The sequence below is a fragment of the Mesocricetus auratus genome, unplaced genomic scaffold, assembly GCF_017639785.1.
Source record: "Mesocricetus auratus isolate SY011 unplaced genomic scaffold, BCM_Maur_2.0 Super-Scaffold_100008, whole genome shotgun sequence".
Taxonomy (NCBI): domain Eukaryota; kingdom Metazoa; phylum Chordata; class Mammalia; order Rodentia; family Cricetidae; genus Mesocricetus; species Mesocricetus auratus.
The window spans coordinates 76001086-76025769 of record NW_024429192.1 but is presented as its reverse complement, the minus strand read 5'-3'; the positions used below and the strand labels follow the sequence as shown (position 1 = coordinate 76025769).

The 24684-nt window shown below is 42.0% G+C and overlaps 1 long non-coding RNA gene across 1 annotated transcript; it reads right to left on the bottom strand.

Annotated features, from left to right (window-relative positions):
- Positions 1-1952: 1952 nt before the first annotated feature.
- Positions 1953-24360, bottom strand: LOC121142018. The gene is made up of 2 exons (XR_005879030.1): positions 21470-24360; positions 1953-4521 (listed from the first exon to the last, which is right to left on the bottom strand). It is a non-coding gene; the product is annotated as an uncharacterized LOC121142018 (long non-coding RNA).
- Between the last annotated feature and the right edge of the window lie 324 nt (positions 24361-24684).

Sequence of the window (24684 nt, the reverse complement as noted above, 5' to 3'; positions counted from 1 at the left end):
AACTGAAGAGCTGATAGAGAAAATGTGGTGCATTTACACAATGGAGTACTACTCAGCAGAAAAAAAATGGAATCTTGCAATTTACAGGCAAATGGATGGCACTGGACGAAACCATCCTGAGTGAGGTAACCCAGTCACAAAAGGACAAGCATGGTATGTACTCACTCATATATAGATTTTAAACATGGAGCAGGGCATTGCCAGCCCACAATCCCACCGCCAGAGAGTCTGGGGTACAGGGAGGACCCTAAGAGAGATATGCATGGTAATTTGGAGAAGAGTTAAGGGATGCAATCTCCTAATTGGATTGGGGGGTGGGGGAGAAGGGGAGGGTAGAAGGAAATGGGAGAAAGAGAGGGAGAAAAGAGGAGGGGAGAGGAGGACATGGGAGAGCAGGAAGGTTGAACCAGAGTAATAGAGGAGAAAAGGATGGGAGATACCATAAAAGAGGGAGCCAGTATAAGTTGGAGGAGAGATCTGGCACTAGTGAGATCTTCACAGATCTACAAGAATGACACCAACTGGCATTAAGGCTTCCTTAAATGCCCTCTCATGATGAGAATGATCCTAGAACTTATATGCCATCCTAGAACTCTCATCCAGTGGCTGATGGAGGCAGAGGCAGACAGCGACAGCTGTGAACTGAATTGAACTCCCGGAACCCAGTTGCAAAGAAGAGTGATGACCAAAAGAATAAGGATCAGGCTGGCAAAACCCACAGAGGCAGCTGACCTAAACAAGGGAGAACACATGGACTCCAGTCTGATGACTGAGGGGCCAGCATGGGACTGATGCAAACACCCTCCCACCAAACCTGGGTGACAGAGAGGAGACCTTGGAAATCTGTGGGACCTTGGAGAGCAGAGCAGTATTTATTCCTGGCATACAGAAGGACTCTGGGAACCCATACCATGTGGAAGGATGCTCTCTCAGCCTGGACACACGGGGAAGAACCTGAGCCCTTCCCAGGATGATGTGACAGACCCTGAAAATCCCTCATGGAGGCCCTTGCCCTAGCTGGTGAGCGGAGGGGGGGATGGAATGAGGGGTGAGGGGTTGGGAGCATTGGGGGTGGGGGAGGAGGAAAGGGAGAGGGAACTGAAAGTGACAAGCGTAAAAAGTTAAATAAAAAATATATGAAAAAAAAAAAGAATTGCCTCTCTCCAAAGCAGTGCAGAATAAGCTATAAGACAAAGGGAAAACACTCTGGAAGGTCTGTCTGTGGCTCTTTCATTTTGTTCTGAGTAGAATGCTTTCCCACAGTGCAAACATGCTCATGTTAACCTGTCAGTTTCTTAACTAAAAAGCCATTGGGATGAGTGCATCCACTCCACATCTGATTTTTTAGAGTGACATTAGAATCCTGAGTGACCAGCAGCTATCCCCAGAGAGTGACAGCGCTAATGTTTAGGTACGTCAAACCGCAGTGAAATTAAAGCCTGTGAAGCAATCATCTAACTCATCAAAAGGGAAGTACATTGTGGGAATTATGTGACCCATAGCTTACTGAAGCATATTCAATAAGCAGGTTTCACGATATGCCGAAAACCCAGCATAGGGTGTTGCACTTGGGAACATTGCCCTGTGGGTCCCAGGCTCCAGAGCATGAACTAGGAGCTAAGGAAAGGTGTACGGGCTCAGAAGGATGGGCCTGCCAGCAGTCAGATGACAAAGCTGTACAGCAGGTTTGAGCTCCCAGCAGGTGCTCAGATCATGGAACACTTTGGAAAAGTTTCTCACGCTGGTCATCAGATGGGAATTTATTGCCTAAACCTACTATTCCAAATATCATTCAGTGGATTCTTCCTTGATTAACAGAAGCACAAAAGAGCAACACACACTGAATACTGCTGTTAAAAAATAAGAATTAAATTAAATAAAAACAACAACAAAACCCAACCATAGACAGAAGCACACATGCAGATACACACAAACTCTGGATGTCTTGTCTATTAACTGCCTTAAGAAGCTTAATTTTTATTGAAAGCGGGAACAAAGAAGTTGGGAATACAAGCATTCTTAACAGTTTTTAAAACAACTTAATCATGATGTTAACTTTAAAAAGTTCACATTTACTTGATTATTTATTTATTGGGGGTTGAATGTGCCATGGCAAATGTATATGCGAAAGTCAGAAACAACTTGCTGGAGCAGTTCTCTCTTTCCACCATATGATTCCAGGAATTGAACTTAGGTTGGCCAGGGTGGGCAGCAAGCATCTCTAGTGATAAACAGTTTTGCCGATTTTTGAAAATGATCTTAACCAAAGAATATGAGACCTTGAAGAGAATAGGCAGTAGACTTCTGAGTATTGGTGCCATGTGGATTTTCCTTTCTAGTCTATATTGTTGGCCTTTCTGATATATATAATAAATAAATAAGTGTGCATATGTTATTTAAACATATTGATTCACATACATACATAAATTATGTGTACATCTGTGTAAACATTAAAATGTGCATTGCTGTGATTTGAATGTCCCCACAACAATACATGTTGAGATTTCATCTACACTGTGATATACTGAGATACAACAATTCTAGATAGTATCAAAAGCTTTTTATTTTCAGTATAATAAATTAATATAGTTTATTGTAAAATAAACTAATTCAACACTGGCTTTAAAAAAGTGGAGCTAGGTAAAGTGAAGATGTTAAGAGATATTTAGGTCATTAGGTCTCTGCCTTTATGAGAATGTATTAAGGAGTACCATGACTAACAGGTGTGGGTCACAGCCTCTCTCAAGTTCCCTTCCTCTTGAGGACCTCTGGCATGCCAGAGGATTATTAATTATGAAGTATTATCATTCTTTTTAAGCTTGTTTGTTGCATTAATTTTTATAACAGATTTAGTATATGATAAAACCTAGTATATACAACTTTGAAATACCCAGTCTTTTTGGTGACTGGCTAACGAATTAAAAATAAAACTAAATGATTATGAGAAGAGGGTAGAGATATAATTCCAACAATTTCCCAAACTCTTCCTGCCAAGACACAATGATACTCCAAAACAGAGAGCAAATCCTTACCACACAAAGTCCAAACAGCTGGCTCTGGGCTCTTGTGTGCTCAACATTTTCCCACATAGGGTAGAACCTCAGGGGAGCAACTCTGCAGCCTGATTTTGTTTTATGAATTATTCTTGCACCTCTGCCATACCCCACGTCCAAGGTATCTTTCTGTTGGTAAATTGCTGACATAACAAAGAGAGAAGGTAGCCTGACTTTCCTTGGATGGAATGGTTACAGACAAAGAGTAGCAATCCCCTCTAGTCTGAGCCTGCTTTAATTGTGGAACTTTGAGGGAGGGTCCACATGGCAGCTTTTAACTCTGGGACACTACCAACTTTGAATGGATATTCCATCATCTGGTGGGAAAGCCTTGATTAATGAACAGATGCTGTTTAATGGCTCTCCAAGTTCCAGAGCAGTTAAAAATGCCCTGGTGACCTCTCCTAAGCAGCTGACATGAGAACCTGGATATTGCTGTTTTGCAGTGGTCAGAAGGTCAAGGAATAGCACAAAATCATACCATGCAAAAGATCTCATGCAAGAGATTTATTGGGGCAGGAGTTATATGTAAAAGACTGCCTCTGAGCCAGAATTGAAAAGAAAGAAAGAGAGCAGGCTGTGGTGGTGGGGGGCTTTATAAGAGGTACAGAACATGCACATAGGGAAAACACAACCATCGGAACAGTGGAAATGTGTCGCATTTACTGCTATTGATGAAGAGGCCACTCACACTGAGTCACTGTAGTTGGGGTGGGGGATGGAGGGGCACCTGTTCTGAAATGTGGGTTCTTCTTGGTTTACCAGTATCCCTCCCTTTTGTTTATTATAAGAGGTAAAGAAATAGGAAGAGGTGGCTGGTGAGGCGAGCACGAGGGTGCTATGCCCTTTAGACTGCTTCCTGTTGTCTTCAGGTGTTGGTATCTTTGGGGCACTGTTGGTCCTCACCATCAGGACATATTCAGTAGTTATGAGCTGCCAGCTCTGTGGCTTGGAATTGGTAGTCCTGTAAAAATGACTGGTTAATTATTGGATTAGAGATTCTTTGAATGTGTCATTGAAGAAATGTATAGAAGAAATTGATAAAGCAGAGTACAATTAATAAAAACAGAAAAATGAAAAGGAGAGGGATCAGGGAAGGCAGTATCTAATTCCATATGTGGTTCTCAGAGGCTCAGAGGCTGAGACATTGAGTTGTTCCTTACATCTTTGGAGGTCTGTTTGAAGTTGTTGGATTTTGTTTTTTACTCTATCTGATGGACTGACATAAAATCAGTGTTCCTCTCAGAGGACGAGGCAAAGGCTGCCTTTTTCAGCTGTAAGGAGATCGAGTCCCAGTTGGTTTGGGAGTATACTTCTGACCAGGAGTCAATTTGTTCTTGAAGAGTGAGGATGGTTGGGTCACCTGTCAGAGGTCCTCGATGAACTGGGAAGAAAGCTGGTGATGTGTGTTCAGAGGTGATCAGTTCCACAGTCCCAATGGTGACACCTGAAGTTATTCCTGTAATAGCTAGAAGAGGCAGAATTTGAACCACATTTTTATTATGTTGGTCAGCTATTGAATCTACAACCAGAATCAGTAGGGGGAATCAGTAAATGTTCTTCTTCATGTATCACCCCCAACTTGGGGAAGAGAAATACTAGTGCACAAATTCCATTTGTTAGGTAGGCAATGGTAGACTTAAATACTGCAGAGAAATGACACTTTGTGATCGTTAGGGCCCTGAGACTGAGACAGTGCTGAAGGTTAGGATTTTATTGCAGTCTAAGAAACTTATTGTACCTACAAAATGTGTCTTAGATGCCTTAGATGCCAAAGAGGATGATATGTAAAAGGTAGAGAGTGGTGGACTTGGACTTGGGGCAGTGGCGAATGGTGAAGTAAGGTTATTACGCAGGAGAGGATTATGTACAAGTTGTGAGCTAGTCCCAGGAGGAGCCAGAAATCCCCAAAGCATCCAGGCTGGGTGACAATATGGAACTGGTAGTTCATGGTCAAAGACTAAAGCAGATAGGTCTGTATTTAGGAGAAGGGATGTTAAACAAGTTAATGTTGAATTGCCTCCTGTATACTATCTCTAGGTGGTTGAGTTCAGGTTCTCTGGGTTTTAATCAGGAACGCCATGTATTGGGGGCTGAAGAAACAGTAGAACTTACCAGTAACATCATTTCCCATCTAGGATCCCATTGGTCAATGATATAGAAGTGAAGGATCCCATTTCACTGATGGAGGAGGAACTCGAATGAGAATGCACATGCTGTACATGGTATTAACAAGACCAGTATGAACAGCCTCCATATGTCTGGCTATTCTTTACAATAGCCTTCTGTCTGGTTATAGAGGAAGCAGGAGAAAATATCATGGATTGAGGGAGTAGGGGCAGATACAGGGGAAATGGGAATTATAACTGGCTCCTGACAGCTTTCTATGGAACAATTTCCCAACACTACTTAGAAGTACTGTTTGCTAGGAGTGGGGGCTTCTTGAACCTCAAATCTCCATATGTAAGAGTTGTAATGGACAGAAGCAGACAGAAGAGAAAGGAGAAAAGTCTATGTCCAATCCAATAGGGTAAAGAGTGACTGCTTGGCTGAAGCCTCATTCTTCTGTAACAGAAGACAAAGTACTAGACCTTAGTGTCCTCTAAAACTTCAGGGAGCAGGGTCCTGTTGGGGCTGATGTGTAGGAAGGGAAGTTTTCTTAACAGAAGTGGCTTGAGGTAAGATAGGTGGATCCAATGAGGGAGACTATCCAGCTTAGTGGCTGTGGGAGTTACAAAAATTACCTTGAAGAGACCCTTCCATTTAGGGGAAAGGGTCAAGGGACATTGTTCCAAAGGGAAGAGAAGAACCAGATTCTCAATATTGACTGGGTATGGAAAAGGAATTGGTGTATGGCCAGGGTACATAGATGTCAGTGTAGTTCTATAGGAGGTAGTGGAGGTGACAGACTAAGTAGATGAGTAGGTGGCCAGGGAGAGGTGAGGGTTTGGGTGAAAGACAGGGGTCAGAACTGATTGTACATGAGCTCAAACAGTAAGATGGAAGTACGTTGCTTGGGGAGAGCCTGTAGCCTGAGAAGCCAGTGGCAGGAGCTTTACGCAATGAAGGTGAGGTTTCTGTGAGAGTTTCACAAGGATATTTTTTAAGGAGCTGTTAGTTCCTTTGCTCTTTCCTGAGGACTGGGGATGGTTTGGAATGTGAAAATGTCTAGGCAATCTGGGAGGTGAATTCAGTACCATTGTCTAAATGGAGGTCGGTGGAGATTCCAAAGCAAGGAATGATCTTCCAGAGGAAGAGGTCAGAGACTGTCTGAGCCCTTTTGTTGGTGATGGGGAATGCCTTCACCCACTCTGAAAAGCTGTCCACCAAGACCAGGAGATACCTTATGCGTTTGACTGTAGATATATGGATACAGTCAAGTTGCCAGTTAGTTTCAGGGAGAGAATCTCTGGCATGGTGAGTAGGAAATGGGTACTGTGGTAACTGGAGTTAGGGTCTGACACTTGACTGATTTAAAAAAGAGGTATCAATAGTCCTTAAGAAAGACAAATCATCAAGGGTGGGCTGCAGGTGGGCCTTAAGGAAGTGAGACAAGGCTTCACTGTTAGGATGAAAGAGCAGGTCTAGATAGGACAGAATTGGAATAGTGTCTGCTGGGAGTGGTGGTGACAGTGAAGCTGTATGTTGTAATACAATGATGTCCTTGGGTGGGTGAGATGGATCTAGGTCTGCAAGGGCTGCACCTCTAGTCACCTTGTCTGGTCACTTATTTCCCTAGAGATGGTGGAATTGTTGATCTGGTAGGACTGACAGTGAAAAAATCCTATAGTCATGGGGAGATAGGAAGCCTTTATCATGGCCATGATTTGGTCTGAGTTGGTTATTGATCCTCCTTTTGCTGTGAGTGGTTTGTGCCCTATCTAGATGGCAGCAGGGGACAGGAGAATGTGACAGGTATATTTTAAGTCTGTAGATATTTAGAGATTGCCCTTGTGCCAATTGGAAGGCATGGATGAGAGCTATTAGTTCAGGCTGTGGTGTGGGCAGAGTAGTGGTATGAGCAAGGAGGTATTATATCTCAACCACCTCAGTATCTGAAACTGTGGGATACTATGCTTTTTGGGCTCCCTCATGTAAAAAGAAGCTGCCATCTGTGTATCAGCTGTAGATTGTCTGAGGCTGTATGTGTGAGGGATGGGACAGTAGTTGCTTTAAAGTTTCAGTGGAAAAATGAGATAAGGAGTGGTCAGTGTTTGGTCATGGAAGAAGATCTGAGGTGTTGAGGGATGGGCATGATTGGAAAGTAAGTACAGCATCTTCTATAGAACTACCTGTAAAGAAAGAACCCGGAGGGGAGGTAGAGTTTGCAAGCCTTTATACATTAGGAGTTGAGACACGATGTGGGAGGAGAAGACAGTAGTAGGTAACCTGAAAGCTAGTTTTTTTGATTCATGAATGAGGAGCTTGGCAGCTACTACAGCACATTGCAGGGTGATATCCTTGGGTGGCAATGCCTTAAGGTTTTTGATAGGTATGCCATGGGTGCAAAGTCCAAGTTGGTAGTCCAGGACCCTGAGGGCACATCCCTCTTTTACTGTTACATAGAGGGGGAAGGGATAGGTTAGGTATGGGGAGTGTAGTGCCAGGGTATGAAAGGGTTTGGTAATAAGAGTGAGAAGGGATTCATGGGGGTTACCTCATGTAAGTGGGCAAGCAGGAAAATAAAAGGAGATCCAGGAGTATAAGGAGTTAGCTATTCCTAGGAATAGCGTTATCTCCTCTTTGGTAGAAGGAATGGAATTAGGAGTTTTCTGTCTAAGATAATATCTTTATGGTTTGGAGTCATGGTTAGTCCCCCAAGTAGGTGACCTGAGGTGTGGGAAGTTGGACCTTAAAATGTGACACTCCATAGCCCCAGCTGGACAAGCAATTTAGAAGAGCAGAGGTGTTAGTTTGGCCAATTTGTAGGGACAGACTGCAGAAGAAAAGGTCATCTACATGCTATGTAAGTTTAGATTTGTGGAGAGACAAAGAGAGATCAGAGGTCAAGGCCTGGCTAAATGGGTGTGGGCTGTCCTGGAATCCCTGGGATAGGATAATCCAGGTGAATTTGGTAGAGATGTGGGTGTCAATTCAGGTGAAGACAAAGATGTTTTGTTACTGAATGTTTTTGGGGATAGAGAAAGAGTCCTTGAGGTCCAGAACTGAGAAACAGAAGGTTCCTGAGAGAACAATGGAAAGGAGTGTGTAAGGGCTAGCCATGATAAGGTAGAGGGGACCCCTGCAGAGCTGACAAGCTGGAGATCTTGAACCAGGTGGTAGACACCACTGGAGATTTTAACTGCAAGTATAGGGGTGTTAAAGGGGAATGATATGGGGCAAAGTATTATTTTTTCTTAAGAGGCCAGAGATTTTAGACTTAAGTCCCCTGAGGTGCTGGAGCTAGAGTGGATACTGGACTTAGATGATATGCCAGGTAGCATCTTACAATTGGATGATAAGAGTGGAATGATGTTTGGCCACAAAGGGGTACTGGGCATCCCAGACTTGGTGGTCCACCTGAGAGGCTGGCAAAAGAAATGATATGTTGTTACTCATAGGTTGGGTGACTAAGGAAAGAAGGAGAGGGGCTGCTGGTGAGCTTAGGGTCAGGAGAATTGGGGAGGTGAACAAAATACAGGCTCCTACTTTGGCTAGAAGATCCCTTCCCAATAAGGGAATAGGACAGTTGGCACCACCAGGAAGGAAGGAGAGAACACCCCTGAAAATGCAACTGACTGGTGGAGTCTGGCAAGGTTGGCTGTCTCCTACCCAGACAATAGGGACATTTGAAGGAAAGGTGGATTCCAAAGCTCCATCAGGACCAAGAAGAAGGTGATGGACTGCCCTGATACTGAAACGACTACCTGGAGCTCCCTGTTAGAAATGACAGTGGATGGAGCAAGGGAGCCCAGGACCATTCAGCTGTCCATGGCCATGCCCAAGACATCTAGAGTGGAGAGCAATCTGGATCTGATATCAGTCCCTATGCTGTAAGAGATATGGAGCAGTCAACAGTCAATGTTCCTCTTGATAGTAGTTTGGACATGGCCAGGATAGTCTGTCTGGTTTAGCGCAGGCCCAGGGCCAGGGATCCTCCTGATCACATTTGAAGCAAGTAACTGGTGGTCCTCAAACTCGGGAAGCAAGAAAGTCCAGGCAGTTGCTGAAGCTGGTTTAATGACCTTGGCCAGCATTTGGTTAGGCTTTTTCATGCCCCCATCCCCCATGGTACACCTTAAGAGCCAGTGCCAAGACTTCTGCCTGTGGAGTTAGCAGTCTTCTCTTCAAGCCCTGGAGTTTGACACTAATGTTGGGAAAACTCTGGGGAAAGAAATAGGTCTGAAGAATTGTTTGCCCTCTGATTTTTCAAGGTGTAGATTGGTATACTGTAAGAGGGCCTTTGTGAAGCATTCTAGGAAATGAGACGGGTTTTCATGTTTGTCCGGGATGACCTCTTGTACTTTCTCATAGTTTACTGGTTTAAGGGCAGCCCGACAGAGACTGGCCAGGAAGCAAGTTGAAAATTGATCTCTAGCTAGAATGTCCACCCGCTAGGATTGTAATTCCATTAGGGCTCCTGGCCAGGGACTGCCTCAGCCCCTGCTGAGTTTGCTGTATTTGCTTGGTGGGTTTCATCTACTTAATCTCTAGCCTGTTCCCACCTCACCTGTGCTCTTTGGGAAGTAGTTTGTTAGTTAGAATAATATATATGTCATAGATGGCAAGATTATAGATTGAGTACTATATTGGATTTATTTAATGAAAGAAGAAAATTTAATGGTATAAGACCCTAGTCTTTTTTTCTATTTGAGAGAGTTCACTTAATGAGAAGAGGACATATACCCTAACCAGGTTGTCTGCCTCAGCAACCTCCCTTAAAGAGAGAACGATAACAGGTTAGGCTGGATAAGGAGAGGTGTGTGTGTGTGTGTGTGTGTGTGTGTGTGTGTGTGTGTGTGTGTAGGGGGTTACATAGTGGGATAAGAATGAGTAGTGAGGGACTGAAGGCTGCTGGTGGGGTGAAATTGGGTGTCACAGTGGGATGGTTAGAGCAGCCTGTTGCTGGAGCAGGAGAAGGGGAAACCAAAGGAGCCAGAGGAAGGGAAGGAACTGTGGGTTGAAGCTTGCAAGTGGAGGACTCATTAGCAAGACCAAAAGTAGTGGAAGAATCATTTTGTTCAGACTATTCCAAGAGGAAGCTTGGAACAAAGGTAAGAGAAAGCTTGGACATAGGAAATCTCTTTCCTTTTCCTTGATCACTGAGAGTAGCTGTAAAGATCCCAAATAATATTGTGATCTAGTGTACCAATAGGTAGCCATTTGGATTGATTATCTAAAAGACTTTTAAGCCAGACTCAACTTCAAGGGTAGGTAAGTTTGGAGGCCCTTAAGTTGGGCACTAGGAGGAGGGGTCAGAGGTTCTCTAAGAGTCATCCATAGGAGGTGCCAGAAGGTATGGATGATGATGCTCAAGTGGGTGAGGAAGAGAGAAAGGCCCTAAGCTTATCAATGAAGACATGAGTCTCAGGTTTCATGAGAAATCCTACCTAAAAGGAGCAAGAGACAGAAGTACTTCTAATGCCTCCTCCTGGTTTCTTCATGCACACAGACATGTGCATCTGCACACCTGTAAATAGACACAAACATCCATGGACTTTGCTTTAGACTAGCCTTAATTTGGGGGGGGGGACTAGAGTCTAACTTGTCCATTATTTGGCCTTCAAATATGAATGCACATTGGAAGCTTTCTGCAGATTCCTTGGATTTTTCCAGCACCACCATGAAGCAACTGTCTAATAGAAGCAACTCAGGAAAGAAAAATATGAACCTCCAAAGACACACTTTTCAATAGATGCAGTAAGTACATTGGGAAAAAATTCAAAATCACCTTTTCCTCATTTCTAAAAGTTAGCCAAGAACTAGAAATATTGATCAAAGAAGTAAGTGTCCTGGTGCTAGACTGTCCATTGCATCCCCCACTGCATATCTTCTAGTGATGATTTAACAGCTCTACGTGCCTTCTGATCTGAAATGAAATGAAGTTCTAATTTGCTGTCTTAAGTGTCTGTTGGTTTCTAGTTCTATGTGAGTCTCATTGAACCACATTCAAATGATGACAGAACTTTAATTCATAGTAAATTTTAACCCATCATTTTATTAATTTTTCAAGAATTTATACAACAGTTTTGATAATATTCACCCCCCCAACTCCTCCCAGATTGATTCCGACCTTCGCTACTCATGCAACTTTGTATTCTCTTAGGAGTTTCTTCAGGCACCATTATACTTTGGCTCATGACCTCTTCTCTATACCCGGGAATTGAGTGTTGAGTCCTCACACCATGTCTTTCCCACCTGCTGTTTGGTCTCCCTTATTCAATGAAAAGAATCCTTCAGGTTACTCTAATCACAGTGGTGCAATCTAGGACATTCTCTCAATTTTAAGTTAGTTGATTAGAAAACAATTCCACTAGCAGATATAATTACCTCTTGCTAGTAACAATGTATTCTTAGATGTTTGGTCTAGAACCTATTATGTGGCTCAGGCTGGAATCAAATTCATAGTCTTTCTTTCTTCAGTTTCTAAGTGATGAGATTACACACATGTACTATCATACTCAGTTAAGACCAGGCTTTTTGTTGTTGTTGTTCATCATACCTCTCTCCTGGTCTCTCATAACTGATTATTGCCAACCTTACAAAGAGCTTTGGAAAGGAGCAACCTTATAACCCTGAGAGTGGGAATAATGAGTTGGAGAGCTCCAGAAAGTTCCTTTCCCAGTTTGATGTCACCATTTAATCTACCCAAGAGATCCCAGAAAAGCACTTATCAGAGCTTATCTATATTTAACCTGAAATAATACCCACTCTTAGGCTTCTGATTCTATCATTGAAAGAATCATCATGATCAGAAGCAGCAGCAGCAACAACAGGGCATATCAACTCAGCAGCATGAAGGAATGCCAAGTGAGCAAGAGTTGGGATAATTTTCCTTCTGCCTTTTTATCTCGGTTACTAGAAGACGTTGCCCACAGCCAGGGTGGGCCTTCTCACACCAAACGAGGCAATCAGGACAATTCTTCAGATGAGGCTGTCTACCCAATTCACTCTAATTTTTGGCAAGTTGACATTAAAACCAGCTATAATACATGCACAAAGTGTTAAGAATTCAGTCTCGGAAAAAAATTTTTCAATCAAATGGACCCAAGAAACAAGCAGGGGTAGCAATCCTAATATCTAACAAACTAGACTTTAAAATAAAATCAATCAAAAGAGATGAAGGAGGTCATTACATACTCATCACAGGTGAAACCCACCAAGATGAAGTGTCTATCCTGAACATCTATGCCCCAAATACAAAGGCATCCACATTTGTTAAAGAAACATTATTAGAACTTAAATCTCATCTAAAGCCCCACACAGTTATAGTGGGAGATTTCAACACACCACTCTCACCACTAGACAGGAATTCCAAACAGAAACTCAACAAAGAAGCAAAAGGTCTAATAGAAGTAATGAGCCAACTGGGATTAACAGATATCTATAGAACATTTCATCCACATAAAAAAGAATATACCTTCTTCTCACCACCACATGGAACCTTCTCAAAAATCGACCACATACTTGGCAACATATCAAACCTCAGCAGCTACAAAAAAATTGGAATAACTCCATGCATCTTATCAGACCACCATGCTTTAAAATTAGAATTCAACAACAACACAAATTGCAGAAAATCTACAAACTCATGGAAATTGAATAATGCTCAACTGCACCATCCCTGGGTCAAAGAGGAAATAAAAAAAGAAATTAAAGACTTCCTCGAATTCAATGAGAATGAAGACACAACATACCCAAACCTATGGGATACTTTGAAAGCAGTGCTACGGGGGAAGTTCATAGCGCTAAGTGCTCACATGAAGAAACAGGAGAACAGTTATACCAGAGAATTAACATCACAGCTGAAAGCTCTAGAACACAAAGAAGCACACTCCCCCAGGAGGAGTAGACGCCAGGAAATAATCAAATTGAGGGCTGAAATCAATAAAGTAGAAACCAGGAAAACAATACAAAGAATCAATGCAACGAAGAGTTGGTTCTTTGAGAAAATCAACAAGATAGACAAACCTTTGTCCAAACTTACCAAACAGCAGAGAGTGAACACACAAATTAACAAAATTAGAAATGAAAAGGGGGACATAACAACAGACTCTGAGGAAATCCAGAGAATCATTAGGTCATACTTTGAAAACCTGTACTCCACAAAATTCGAAAATTTAAAGGAAATGGATGACTTCCTGGACAGCTATCAATTACCAAAACTAAATCAAGAACAAATAAGCAATTTAAATAGACCTATAACGCCTATGGAAATAGAAGCTGTCATCAAAAGTCTCCCAACCAAAAAAAGCCCAGGTCCAGATGGCCTCAGTGCAGAATTCTACCACAAATTCAAAGAACAGCTTACACCAATTCTTCTCAAAGTGTTCCACACAATAGAAGAAGAAGGGTCTTTGCCAAACTCTTTCTATGAGGCTTCAATAACCTTGATCCCCAAGCCACACAAAGATACAACTAAGAAAGAGAACTTCAGACCAATATCCCTCATGAACATTGATGCAAAAATACTCAATAAAATACTGGCAAATCGGATCCAAGAACACATCAAAACAATCATTCACCACGATCAAGTAGGTTTCATCCCAGGGATGCAGGGATGGTTCAACATACGAAAATCCATCAACGTAATCCACCATATAAACAAGCTGAAAAACAAAAATCACATGATCATCTCACTAGATGCTGAAAAAGCCTTTGACAAAATCCAACACCACTTCATGATAAAGGTCTTGGAGAGATCTGGGATAACAGGGACATACTTAAACATAATAAAAGCTATATACAGTAAACCAACAGCCAACATCAAACTAAATGGACAGAACCTCAACGCAATTCCTCTAAAATCAGGAACAAAACAAGGCTGTCCACTCTCTCCATAACTTTTCAACATGGTACTTGAAGTTCTAGCTATTGCCATACGACAACAAAGGGGGATCAAAGGGATACAAATTGGGAAGGAAGAGGTCAAACTTTCACTGTTTGCAGACGATATGATAGTTTACATCAATGACCCAAAGAACTCTACCAGGGAACTCTTACAGCTGATTAACACCTTCAGCAAAGTGGCAGGCTACAAGATCAACTCAAGAAAATCAGTAGCCCTACTATATACAGATGATAAAAGGGCTGAAAAAGAAATCAGAGAAACATCACCCTTTACAATTGCCACAAACAACATAAAATACCTGGGGGTAACGCTAACCAAACAAGTGAAAGACCTGTATCGTAAGAACTTTGAATCTTTAAAGAAAGAAATTAAAGAAGCCCTCAGAAAATGGAAAGATCTCCCATGCTCTTGGATAGGTAGGATCAATGTAGTAAAAATGGCAATCCTGCCAAAAGCAATCTACAGATTCAATGCAATCCCCATTAAAATCCCATCACAATTATTCACAGACCTTGAAAGAACAATAATCAATTTTGTATGGAAAAACAAAAGACCCAGGATAGCCAAAACAACACTGTTCAACAAAGCAACGTCCGAAGGCATCACCATCCCGGACTTCAAGCTCTATTATAGAGCTATAGTCCTGAAAACAGCTTGGTATTGGCACAAAAATAGACAGGTAGACCAATGGAATCGAATTGAAAATCCAGGTATTAACCCACACACGTACGAACATCTGATCTTTGACAAAGAAGCTAAAAATATACAATGGAATAAAGAAAGCATCTTCAACAAATGGTGCTGGCATAATTGGAGACTGGCATGTAGAAGAATGCAGATCTATCCATGTTTATCGCCATGCACAAAACTTAAGTCCAAATGGATCAAAGACCTCAACATAAATCCAGCCACACTGAACCTCTTAGAAGAGAAAGTGGGTGGTACCCTTGAAAGAATTGGTACAGGAGACAGCTTCCTGAACATAACACCAGTAGCACAGACAGTGAGATCAACAATTAATAAATGGGACCTACTGAAACTGAGAAGCTTCTGTAAGGCAAAGGACACAGTCAGCAAGACAAAAAGGCAGCCCACAGAATGGGAAAAATATTCACTAATCCCACATCTGACAGAGGGTTGATCTCCAAAATTTACAAAGAACTCAAGAAGCAAGTCTCCAAAACAACAAAGGACCCTATTAAAAAGTGGGCTGCAGAACTAAATAGAGAGTTTTCAATAGAGGAGTCTAAAATGGCTGAGAGGCACTTGAGAAAGTGCTCAACATCCTTAGCCATCCGGGAAATGCAAATCAAAACAACTCTCAGATACCATCTCACTCCTGTCAGAATGGCTAAAATCAAAATCACCAATGACAATTTATGCTGGAGAGGATGTGGTGAAAGGGGGACACTCCTCCATTGCTGGTGGGAGTGCCAACTGGTTCAGCCACTTTGGAAATCAGTATGGAGATTCCTCAGAAAAATGGGAATAAACCTACCACAAGACCCAGCAACTCCACTCTTAGGCATATATCCAAAAGATGCCCATTCATACAACAAAGATGTCTGTTCCACTATGTTCATAGCAGCTTTATTTGTAATTGCCAGAACGTGGAAGCAACCTAGATGTCCCTCACCTGAAGAGTGGATAGAGAAAATGTGGTACATCTACACAATGGAGTACTATTCAGCAGAAAAAAATAATGGAATCATGAGATTCGCAGGCAAATGGATGACACTAGAAGAAACCATCCTGAGTGAGGTAACCCAGTCACAAAAAGAGAAACATGGCATGTACTCTCTCATATATGGATTTTAGACATAGATCTGGGGAGTGCCAGCCTACAATCCTATGGCCAGAGAGTCTGGGAAACAGAAACTTTATTTAGTGGCTGATCGAAGAAGAGGCAGACTCCCTTGGTTAAGTACTGAGCTGAACTCAAGAAAGCCAGTAACAGAGAGGGAGGACTGATGATCAAAGGGATTAAGACTGGGCTGGTTTAACCCCCAGAAACAGCTGACCAGACAAAGGTTAACTCTTGAATCCCAGGCATCAGCCTGGGAAGCCAGCATGGGACTGATCAAGACCCCCTGAATCTGGGTGTCAGTCAGTGAAGAGGCCTAGGGAATCTATTGAGCCTTGGGCAGCAGATCAGTACCCATCCCAAGTATACACACGGACTTTGGACTCCCATAGAACAATGTGAGGTGCACTCTCACCCTGAACTCTTGGGGAAGGGTATAGGCCCTGCCCTATATGAAATGACAGATTATGCACACCCCCATGGAGGGCCTCACCCTCCCTGGGGAAATGAGGGGATAACGGGGGGGGAGGACACGGGAGGAAGGGAGGGAATGGAAGAGGGACCTGGAACTGACTTGTGAAGCAACCTTGTTTCTTATCTAAATTTAAACTGGAAATAAAATAAAAAAAAAGAATTCAGTCTCAGCAAATAAATATCAAAAAGAATTAGAAAGTGCTAGACATAGAAAATGTAGGTGACTGCAGAGATGATTCCATGGGTAAAGTACTTGTTATGAAAGCATGAAGCGTGGAAGTCTGGTCCCCAGACCCCAAATAAAAGCTGGCTAGGCATGGTGGCCTACTTATGATCCTACCATGTGGAAAGCAGAGACATGGAATCCTTTGAGAAAGCTGGCGATCCAGGCTAGCCAAAAGAGTGATTTCTGGGTTCAATAGGAGATCCTGCCTCAATATGAAAGGTGTAGAATAATAAAGAAAGACACCTGACGTCATCCTTAGCTTCCAGAAGCAGGCATGCACAAACATTTGCATACACATGCACCCATACAAACACATATATGTAAATATACACACTCTATACATACAACAAAATAAAGTCATGAGGTATAATTTTTAATCATCAAAATGATAATACTATTAGACTTCAAGTGAAGATTTCATGTGATAAAAAAAGTCCTTGAACATGAAACAAATTAACTGAGCTATTCTGAATAGCCTAATGAAAGAAGTAGGGAAAGGGGTAGGGGTGTCGGGGTGGAGGAGGGTTTGGCGGGGTGATCAGAGACTTACAAGATATCATCAACTGCACCAACTTGTATAATGAGATTTATAGAAGCAGACACAGAAAAACATTTGAAGAATGACTGAGAACTTTCAAAATATGACTTCAATTATTAAAGTACTAATTCAAGACACCTACTAAACTCCAAATAAAATAAACTAAAAAAAGTACAAATCTAGATAAATGAGAAAATCTTGGAGCAAAAGGAGAAAACAACATGTCTATAAGCGGGCTTATCAGTGAGATCACTAGGTGGTACCTCATCAGAACACATTCAGGCCAGAGAAAATGGAACCCTAGGTGCTGAAAGAAAGTTGATATTAAGAGTTCTACACCCAGTAAAAGTATCCATACAAAATGAACAAAAAGTTTATATATTCTTAAGTCAACAAAAACAGAGATTATGTCACTTGCTGGCTTTTCACAGAATGCTAAGGTTATATTTCTTCAAGTTAAAATGAAAGGCCGTGTGAGCAATTCAAAGGCATGAGCAAAACAAGGACATGGCTACCTACTGGCTTGATTGCCATGACTTGTTAAGCTTGCTGTCTGATACACCCTGGACAACATGAGTGTTATGATAGGAAATAATTACATGAAGCATTAATTATAGAACTGTGTTTTATAATGTATATGTGTATATATAAATGTTATTTTATGACAGGAATAACAAAATTAGAGGGGATGAAATAAGCTACATTGAAGTAAAATTTTGTAGTCTATTGAAATTAAGTTATTAATATAAGCTACATGGTTTAATGTATACTAGAACAGTCAAATAGCAAATAATCCAGAATTTACAAAAATAACAAGAAATTAAGATGTCATAATTGAAATAGTCTATTTAAGACAAAGAAGAATGGATGGAAGGATAAGATAAAAAATATATCAGATGTAGAATGAAAACCATAGTGGAGATGTACATCTTAGGATATTGCTTTAAATGCAAACAGATTAAACATTCCAGTCATAAAGTAGAGGATAAAGTAGTATTTTGAGGAAAATGTGGCCCAATTCTTATTGACTGCCAGAGACACTTCACGGGCTGCTGCTGGTTGGATGTTTGTCTAGCATGTATGAGATCCTGAGTTCCATCCTTAGCACTATATGAACCAGCTGTAGTGCTTGTGCCTCTTAGCTTTTGTTAACCTGATACAAACTAGAGTCACTTGGGAACAACAACAGCAAAAAAAAAAAAAAAACTTAACTGAAGAATTACCTCCATCAGACTGGCCAGTGAGCACATCTGTGGGAAAATTTTCTTGATTAAAGGGTGATGTAGGGGCAGCAGACCCTTGGACAGGTGGTACTGGGTCACATAAGAAAGCAGGGTGACCACCCAAGACAGCAGCATTCCCTTCACACTTCTGGGTCAGGTTCTGTCTTGCAGGTTCCTGCCTTGGTTTCTCTTAATGATGGACTATAACCTGCAAGGCAAATAAACACTTTCCTCCCCTAGATTTCTCTCAGTCCTCATTTTATCACAGCAACAGCAAGCAGACTATGACAATGGTGTATATCTGTAATCATAGGAATTAGCAAGACACAGCTCCCTGTGTGGACAACACATGGATACCAGAGCCCTGCTCCAAGTACTCAGAGCAGAATCCCAAGAGCCAGCATGTGCTGGATTACCACTCAGCAAATGTCCTGCTAGCTGTACTACATGATGTCTAATCCTCTGGCAGCCCTGCTACAGTGTCACTTCTCAGCCAGGGATGCTGCAGTGCAGAGTGGGCCTGACAGCAGAGGAAGAAGCAAGCCACCTCCCTGCTGGCTGAGATTCCTGCTTCTATCAAATCTTCACATAGCTTCTCCAAAAAGAAACTTCCATCAATCTTACCTGCCATCAAAATTCCTTAGGAAAATAAACCATAGATTTTTTTTTTGCCTCTTGAAAATAAGTCCCCAAGGGCTTGATGAATACTGCAGACACACTTTCTCATCACAATCAGTTTACTGTTAAAATTCACCAGCCGGTTTGCCTTGGAATATCATATGACATCCAACAAATCCAAGGGAGAGAGCCCCATTGAAAGTTAGCCAAAGTAGATAAACATGGAAAAACCCCCTTTCAATCTAGTGGGTTTTTATTTCTCCTCAACTATTCATGGTCAAATGAATCATCTTGGCACTCCTGTTGCCTTCCATTAACACAAATCAGACATATTTGTCACAAGTAAACATGTCCTTCTAGGAAGGAGCATCACCAGGCATGTGTGCCATAGTGGAAACAGACAGGTAGAACAGCTCCTCTTAGAAATTCCCTGTAGATCAGTGTCTTAGTGTCTTCATTAGATTTTCTATTGCTGTCATGAAACAGCATGACCAAAAGCAACCTGAAGAGGGAGGGGGTTATTTAGTTTACACTTCCTAATCCATAGTCCATCACTGAAAGAAGTCAGAACAGGAACTCAAACAAGGCAGGAACCTGGAGGCAGGAGCTGATGAAGAAGCCATGGAGGGGTCCTGCTTACTGCTGTGATCCCCATGCCTTATTCAGTTTGCTTTCTTATAGACCCCAGATCACCATCCCAGGGATGGCACCACTCATAGTGGGCTGGGCCATCCCCCATCAATCATTAAATAAAAGATTTTATGTAGGCATTTTCTTAATTGAGGTTCTCTTCTCTCAGATGACTTTAGTTTATATTAAGTTGGTATAAAACCATCCAGCACACTCAGTGTTGTGGAAAGTTCATTAAAAAATCTACCAAAAGACAATAATCTTTCAAGGCTATTAAGTCTGACATTTTAGCATTTCGGGAGTTGATCTAGCATAGTTAATAAAAATGAGGACATGACAATTCCAAGTTATGGTTGAGGAGGTTTTCATTATAGGTATGAGGCAGACTATAGCCAGAAGTCTGTGGAAGAGACCAGAGCAGATAGGGAAAGAAGGGGACTAAATTTGGCCAGAAGACTGAACCAGGCCATGAGAGGAGAGGTCGGGGAATGGATGAAGGAGTTAAGAGCAGAGGGACGGAGAGAGAGAAGATCCAGGAGGACAAAGAAAGCAAGTAGCAGAGATGACAAGGTTAGATAGGAACAGAAGCTGTAGGGATGTGACTCAAAGCTCAGAGACTGGATAAGTGCAGGGTAGGGGGTGGGAGTGAGAATAAAGAGCCTCCAGGATGCCACCAGCATAGACTCTAACAGGTACTTACTATGCTGAGAGAGCCTGAAGCCAGCATGCACTTTGCTGTGTTAATAGGCACCGTGGTTAGCCATTTGTTCAGAGTTTCTTTGGGACCTGACAGCTACTTAGAGAAACATGTTAGCTTGTGCCAAACATTTTCTTACCTGGGATTCCTGGGAAATTAAGCCTTGGATGGAGCATGAACCCTGGTTTACTAATTTAAGCCCTAAGTGAACTGGTAGAAGGGCGCTTGGGGTCTGGAAACAAGACCTCCAGGTGCCTGTGATTCCTATTTAGTGCTCAGTCAACAAGCTCCAAATGAGTTCTAGATCTGAGAAGTTGGCCAGCAAGCTGTCTGAGAATTTTATAGGGAAAGGAGGCCAGCAGCAGAGCTGGTGGATGACCTGCTTGCCGCTCATCAGCTGTGTGACCTTCTCCTATATATACAAGTTCTATTTCAAGCTCCATTCTCCCTACAAACAGATTATAACACTTAAAATATGTGTGTTTGCTGGGAAGAAGAGTGGAATTAGCTTAATGCTGGACACATCATAAGGTCTCAGTCCCTGGGACTGGTGATTCCTCTAGAACTGTGGTTCCCAGCCCGTGGGTCACAACCCCTTTGGCAAACTTTTTCTCCCAAAATATTTATGCTATGACTCATTACAGTTATGATGTAGCAACAAAAATAATTTTATGATTGGAGCCACCACAACATAAGGAACTATGTTATAGGGTCCCAGTGTTAGTTAGGTTGAGAACCACTGAGCTAGAACCACAGTAAGGATGAATAACAATGACAGAGTGTGATTAATAATTCTCCAAAGAGCTTCTCTGTCTTCGTTTCCCTTCAAATCCCGGCCCTGGTAGCTTCGCTCTACCCTCTTTGCTTGCCATACTCACTGTATTTTCTCTACCTGTCTATCTACTGATGGGCACAGATTGTTTCCAGTCTTGACTACTGAAATTAGTGCCACAAAGAAGTTGAGTGGGCACGTGTCTCTTCACATCTGTAACCAAATCTCCAGGTCTGATAAATCATATTCCATTGTGGGGGGTGTCATCCTTCCTCATCAGCAGTGAACAGAGTCATTTAGGGGGAAACGTCTAGGCTGATAACACCTAGCTAGGTGGACTTCTTAGTCCATGAGATAGCAATGCCAGAAGCTTAAAGAGTTTTTTTTTCTGAAAAAGTGATTCTTCCTCATACAGAAGCTTACCTTGGGAAATTGACTTCTTTGGATAATGTTCATAACTGCCAATTCTTTGGGGTCATAGAAGATTTGTTTGTGACAAGATACCTAAGTTGTTTCCCATGTTGCGATGTAACACTGACTGTTGAAATCCAGAAGGTGTTCAACAGCACATTGAACTCTGTGAGGAGGAGACAATTCCGAGATTCTTCAAGTGGATTAAACATACCTGATACTGTTTAGTGCTCCTTAGTGCTCTAGGGTAGCTACTGATTCCAAGAAGAGATGCTAACACCATTCACCAGACAGCAAAGCCTGGTCCCACCTGCATGGGACAGTGGGTTGTCAGACAGCTGTGCTGAAATTACATAAATTATGTTACACACAAGACCAAACCAAAGCAGGGGTCCTGTGTGTGTCAGGGCACAGCCATGTGCCACCTATCTGCATTTCTGTAGCAGCTGCATACACAATAATGTATGTGCATAAGATTATAGTCTATTGGCTAGTGATGTCACAACTGTGGTAGTGTCACAACATAAGGCATTGCTTATATACTTGTGATGATGCTGGTGTAAACAAAATTACTGTACTACCAGCCATAAGCATGCCACTCACAGTTACATATGGCACAGGGTGATCAATAGTAACAATAAGCAGCTGTTACTAATTTCCACATATGCTATACTATACTATACCATACTATACTATACTATACTATACCATACTCATCATTATTGCAGACTGCAGTCCTCCTACTTATAAAAGCTGTTTACTATGAAGCACAGTACTGTGTTACAGCAGCAGCTCCAGCCATCTCCTGTTCACCCATCTGTTAACAGAGTTTGTGCTCATTTCAAGCACCTAACTTCAAGGAACTTAACATAGACCTGCTGGCTCTGGGTTGTTTGCATAGGATCACCTAGTGATGCACCCTTGGTCGGGTGTCCTCACAATGTGTCACATGAGTGTGCTACTGAATACTAGTCAGTTCTGTAGTCCAGAGGGTCAGAGTTGCAACCAGAAAGCTGGCCTTAGCATGTACAGTCAAAACTCTGCCCTAAGCATCATCCCCAGTTTCATGTGTCTTCTTTGGACTGTTACAGCTTTCTCTCCTCAGGTTGCCACAATCAGAGCACTTCTAAAACTCCTTTGCCACTTTCCTGTCTTTCCAATTAAGCTATAAACTGAGACATGCTTTACACTGAAGCCACAGCAACCTGGTTTCTTATATCTGTGTCACTGTGACAGAATATCTGATGTAAACAGTTTAGATGAAAGAGATTTTTCTCAGGGTTTCAGAAGGTTCAGTCCATTACTACTTAGTCTCATGTACCTGGGCAGAGTACTGTGGTAGCAGCAGCACATGTGGGAAACTGCCCAAGACAAGCAGGAAACGGAAGAGGGAACTGGGAACTAGTTCAAAACTTTCAAAGAGTATGCCTCTAGGATCTACTTCCTCCATTTATTCCCCATCCTAAACTTTTTAGAACAGCCTAAAATAATACCACTATCTGAGGACCAAGTTTCAGCACACAAGCCCAAGGAGGTTGGTTTCATGTTCAAATTGTAATGCCTAGCACAGCACAGTAAATATGGAAAGTATCCTCATAAACCAGCCTTACAGTTAAGTGGCTTGTCTGAGACAGGCTCCCCAGAAGTCCAAAAGCCTTGAGCAAGACAAGAGAGGAGCTGAAGCCCTGGGAACTTCATGCTATAGCTGCATCTCTGCCTTGCTAAAGCTTGCAATATTTGCTTTCTTCATACCCCCACAGCCAATTTTTTTGAAATCTTTCAAATAGTAGATGAATTTCAGTGTTCTGTAGACTACATGTTTTCTTGTGTGTAGCAAAACCTAATTTTATCTGGATTGTTAGTCTGTGGACATCTCAGGAGAAGTAAAGATTAGACTGTCATGTTCACAAGATAAGACCTGAGGGACACTTAGCACTTGATCTACAGACATTGGTCAGCACTGACCACAGTGATCATGCATGTGCATACCTAACCCCACCAATATAAAAACCCAAAGCAACAACAAAAACTCTAGTCAAGACTAGAGCGATGTGTCTGGGTATCTCATTTACCATGTGGGATGGGAACATCATTGGCTGTTGGGAAAGCACCCACATGAACAGTGTTAGTCATTTGAGAGCCAGTGTGAGAACTCTAACTAGAGCTCTTATTTCCCATTCTTCATACTTCCAAGTACCCACACAGTCACCTACATCTTGGTTTCTCTGAAAATAGTATAATGCTATGACATCACGCTTTGCTGTTCTGATTTGTCCACTATGATGGATTTTCCTCTTACATAAACTGTACATTTGGTCTCTCCTCATTTGGGAGCATTCAGAACACACTTATTCTTAGATCTTCTGGCAAGCGTATGAACTAGGTGTTATCATCTTCCACCCAGAGATGAAAAAACTTCCACAACCAAGAGTTCAGAGACTGACCTAAGGTCCCACAACCACCAAGGGGCAGCACTAGGAGATACTTACAAAGCAAACTTACCCATGGTCACACTGGCCAAAGTAAGAGATGTTTACCATTTTCCGTATTCCTGGGTAAAAGTCCTGTCCAGCCACGCCATTCTTCCTGACTGAATAGCCTAATTTAATTTAGTTCCATGAAGTTAATAAATGTATTATTTTAACAGAAAGAGAAAACATTCCAGAAGAACATTTGAGCATACTATCAGGCTCAAAGAACACATGGATCACTTTACAAAAACGTTCTAAAATGAATAAACTCTTCGTGGGGGGCTATGGGAAGAAGGAAGAAAAATAAAGTTGGATTTCCTTGGGATCAACTCAACTCTTTAATTCTGACTCCCAGCTCCTAACAGCACATCCTCCTCTCTCACCCTTACCTCACACTTGTTTTATCAAACAGGGGATCATGGGAGCATTTACCAATGCCCATACTTACTCTTTTCAAATAAATCATAAACTTGTCTTTTGTCCTTTCAATGACATTGTAGGAAAGAAATAAAGAAAACTAACTCCCAGAGCAAGACTTAATGATGGTTGGTTATTGTCACCTTGCCTTCTGAAAGTAACTTCAGGAGAAATCTTTTTCTAAATGCTCACATGAAAAAGCGTGCTTTCAGCCTATTAGAGAAGCTTCTTTTTGCATGAGTGGTGGATAATGCAGAGTCAGAGAATATCAGAGTGCTTGAGTAAATGACTGTTGAGCTCTCGGTCCTAAACAAAACATCTATATTACCTCCTCTGAGG